This window comes from Mus caroli, chromosome 11 (assembly GCF_900094665.2).
Source record: "Mus caroli chromosome 11, CAROLI_EIJ_v1.1, whole genome shotgun sequence".
In the NCBI taxonomy this organism is placed as follows: Eukaryota; Metazoa; Chordata; class Mammalia; order Rodentia; family Muridae; genus Mus; species Mus caroli.
In genome coordinates, this window is record NC_034580.1 from 96,015,014 (window position 1) to 96,019,914 (window position 4,901).

Consider the following 4,901-nt stretch of genomic DNA (forward strand, 5'->3'; position numbering starts at 1 on the left):
GGTTAGTGCAGCCTCACGCTCCTGTTCTACATGGGCCTTATTTGGAGACCCTGCCCTGCCCCAGGTCAAGGTCTCTAGGATGAGGAAGGGGGCATGGAGTGTGCCAGGGTATCCCAGAGCTGCCCTGAATGCCTAGAGCCTCTTCTCTCCCACCAGGGTCTGTCTGCCTTCAAGGCTATCCTGCCTCACTGGGGATAAAGACTCTAGGACTCTGCATTCAAGAGCATTACATTTCAAAAACTTGAAAGGATCTAGTGAAGCCCAGGCTGACTGGGTGGCGTTTGGGACTCTCTCTAAGCTTACTGGAGAAGTTGACAGTCCTGACCAGGAACTTCAGTGGACTTCCTCTAGGACAAAAGAAACTCCTGGCCACCTGGTGCTTTAGTGTGCCTCCAGGGAGATCCTACACACACATTCCCTCTCCCTCCCACTTCCCTTCCCCCTCTCCCTCCCCGTTCCCTTCCCCCTCTCCCTCCCCCTCCCCCTCCCTGTGTGTGCAAGCATGTGTGTGTATGTGTGTGTGTGTGTGTGTGTGTGTGTGTGTGTGTGAAGCATCAAGCTTTCCAGGAGGACCAGAGCTACAGCATTCTCCCTGGGCCCCCACCTCCTCCATTTCCTAGGCCAGTTTTCTGTGGTTCTGCTCAGATCACAAACAATGAGACCCTTGGGCTGGGTTCCTTCCTGTTCCCATTGCCCCCTGAAAGTACCTTAGCACACTAGCTAGCTTCTAACTCAGAATCTAGCCCCAGGCTGACCCCAGGACTTATCACATTTAACAGTCATTTGCTATGGTAAAGTAATAAAGAAGCCCTTTGAAAATTATCATTATCAAGTAGCTATGGATACCTTCTGTGGGCACCTTCTAGACCTAGCCAAAGCTTCCTGCCAGGCTGGAGCGCACTCCCACACTGGAATGTGCAGTGTTGGGTTGGTAGTGGATTAAGAAGGAGGCACTGAGGATGGGGCTGTTGAATGAAGTCAGGAAAGGCCTTTCTGCAGTGACCTAGGAATAGAGACTCAAGTGAGGACTAGAAATCTTGTTCCTTCCTCAAGGGTGCCTTGCAGACTGGAAGTGCAGGCAGAGTCTCTGTGTGGGAAAGAAGCCAGGTGTGTTAGAAAAACATCTCCCAGACCACGGGTGGGGCATCTGGGAGGTGAGCCAGGGCAGTGTGCAGGAGGTGAAGCCAGAGGAGGCTGGGTGGGAGTGCAGGGGCTCTGTCTGCAGCCTTATTAAGGAAATGAGTGCTGTTCTTCCAGGAAAGGGCTTTGAGCAGGGGAGCACTGGGGAGCCCTCACTGCTCTCTAAGGCATTGGCCTCAGGGCAAGGAGCAAAAAAATGAAACCTGGGGACTGTGGAGTATGAAAAGGGCTGGAGCTGGTTGTGGGGGGACACCCAAGGTCTGGGGGAGCATTGGCCTGCTGTGGTGATTCATGAGAACGCTGGCCTGACCATGAGGACACTGGCCTGACGTCTGTCCACACCAATTTGAGTTTATCTGATTACCCCCCAGGAAGACCGTGGTGCAGCCGGGGTTCTCCTGGATCTGCTTTGGCAAGATCTCAACGAAGGGAGTCGCTAGCCGTAGCTCACCCAGGGAGTCAGATCATTGGTCCAGCAAGTATTCAGGGGAAGAAAACCCAGTCTGGGTTTAAGCTCACAGCCTTGCAGGTTTGGGAGAGGTGATCCGTTTATTTGAGTCTCTGGACCAGAGTGGCAGAGGGTGTGGAGGAAAATCGGCACTCCTAAGAATGGCTAGAAGACACTTTGGTGGCTGTAAAAACAGAATGCTGAGCCCCAGTCCTGGCTGCTCCTGGCTGAAGTGAGCTTCAGTGCTCATCACTTCAAACCCATCACACAAGAACCTGCACACACTCATACTGATATAAACAGAGTCACCAGCACTCGAGTACACACACACACACACACACACACACACCGCACAGTGGCTGGCATGCTCACACCAACTCTGACATGTGCACACATTGACTTGGGCTCCCACTCACACACTGACTTAAGAACACGCCGACACACCTTCACAACTGACACAACACATACACATATGCTAATATATATAAATATGCACACACACTGTATACACAAACATTCACATATACACACAGGCCTGCACACAGACACACATACGCTCACACACGTATATACATACATATGCACAGATACTAAGACATTTGACCACGTGTGTGTCTACACATATACAGACACACATATGCACATACACAGTTGGATACACACACACTCACATAAACACAAACTCATACACTGATGGAAACATCTGTACAGTCCCATGCTGGCACACCACAAACATGGATTTATATTTGCACACATCTCACACACACATAGATTTATATTTGAACACATCTCACACATGCGGATTTATATTTGCACACATCTCTTTCACCTCACACTTTTGTACACAAACCCATGTTACACATATGCTCACATACACACAGATACACCCATGTGCACATACACACAGGTATACACACATATGAGAATACACAAGCATGTACATATACGTGCACACATGTACCTAAAGGCACATGTACATACACATAAATGTAAATTCATGCACTCTATGTAAGTACACATGCATTCAAATGGATAGTTATTTGAACATGTATAAATATCAACAAAAATGCATGCACACACAAACACACATTCACACACAAACATGTCCACACATGCACTCACAGACATATTCACATACACATATGCTAATATACATAAATATGCACACACACTGTATACACAAACATTCACATATACACACAGGCCTGCACACAGACACACATACGCACACACACGTATATACATACATATACACAGATACTAAGACATTTGACCACGTGTGTGTCTACACATATACAGACACACATATGCACATACACAGTTGGATACACACACACTCACATAAACACATGCATGTGCAAATGTACAAATATATACATATTGCTTATATTCTTATATAAGCATATACACACATATGTGCATGCATATTCATATACACTCCTCCTCTTGCATACACTCATACACACACACACACACACACACACAAAGCATCTATTCGTTTTGCATACCCGGCTTCTGTAACATTTACCTTCAGTCCACTGTCTCAGCACAACCTTAGGTTTACACGTTGAGAAAACTGTGTGGGGGAGAGCAAGGGTGTGGCCTCCCATGGGTCCTCAGCTGCTTTCCTATTGGACATCAGGCAGGTGCTCTGAACCCAGGCTACCTGCCTGTTGGGGATAATTTCCTATCATGGATCCAAGAAGCTCAGAGAAAGGCAATTGCTGGAGACTCCTGACAGAAGTTGGTGACAGGCCAGGGTCAGAGGAGGGGCAGTGTGGAGCCATAGGGACTCAGAAAGGAGGGGTTTTTTCTAAGCTGGGAGCCAGGCCTGGGCCAGCAGCAAGGGCATGTGGGTGAAAGAGGACACCCTGAGTAAGTAAGGGAAGGCTTCGGTAAGTGATCTGAGGGTGACAGGTGACCCTGTAGGCACAGGCTTGATATGTTTCGTCCCCTCTGTGTACTGACTCCATTTGTGGGTGACACACACAAGCTTGCTGAAATCATCCCAGCTCCTTACGATGTAGAGACTAAGAAACCAAAGATTTTTTTATGTATACTGAGGGTTTTTTTAAGGGTCAGGGTGGAATTTAAGCTCAGGGACCCTGGCCCTGAACCCTGAAACGTAACCATTGTGTCAACAACAACAACAACAAAGTGGCAGAGGCTCAGGACGCCCTACAGATACTAAAGTTTACTCTACTGGCTTAGATTTCCCTCCCTGAAAAAGCCAGCCAATTTTGAAGTCAAAAGGTAACACATACAAAGCTTTAGGTGAGTCAGCCAAGCAGGTGCAGGGCTTCCTGAAGCAGGAACACAAGAGGTAATGGCCATCTGGATTGTTCCAGTACCCTTTGGACCCACCCTGTGCCCCTCCCATAATTCTAGTCTCATTGCTTCAAGAATAAAGGACCATGACCCCCTGAGAGCTGGCCTCCAGCACCAGGTCCCTCCTCACCAAGCTGTCTTTGATCCAATCACCGCCTGCTCTCTGGCCCTGGCAAGTGGCTCTACCACAGAGGCTCTGTTCATGTGCTCTCTGACTTTAGGCTCCTGAACAGAAGCACCATGGAAAAAAAGCTTGTGTAAAAGGCTGATTGTTGCTAGCAATGGTGCCCCCATGCCTTTAAACTGAGCACTTAGAAGGCAAAGGTAAGCAGATCTCTGGGGGTTCGAGGCCACTCTGATCTATATAGAGATTCAGGACAGCCAGGACTATCTAGTGAGACATTGTCTCGATAATAAATAAATAAAATAGAATTTAATTAATGAAAATAATAATAGCAATACCATGCCTGCTTGTGATGGTTGCTACCAGGTTACTGTGTCAGTTTGAATGCATTAGTAACAAATACATCATCAATAATGTGTCAGTGTTGCATTAAGGAAAGGAAACCAAAAACACTTCCCTTGGAGTGATTTAACCAAGAGCCAGCTGAGATTTGAATTCTCTACCTCTCTCTGGTGCATCTTCATTCATTTGTATGAGTCTGAGCCTGCTTGAATGCTGTCTGAACCTTTATCTGTGTCTGTATGATCCTAACCAAGGTCTTTGCTCTATGTTTGTCGAACGGCACCGAAAGCATCACATAGGGAAAGTGATAAGTTTTATAAGACAGCAGCACGATGTGGTGGGAGGGGGTGCCTTAGTGGGCTCACGCTGAGGAACCCCTGCTGCCCGAGGTATCACCCATAGGACAGGTCTGGTATAAAAAGACGTTTATTTGGGACACCGTAAGGGCATCTGGGGAAGGGAGTAGAGGCAGAGAACAAAAGGGGACAGAGATAGACAGAAAGAGAGGAGAGAGAAAAA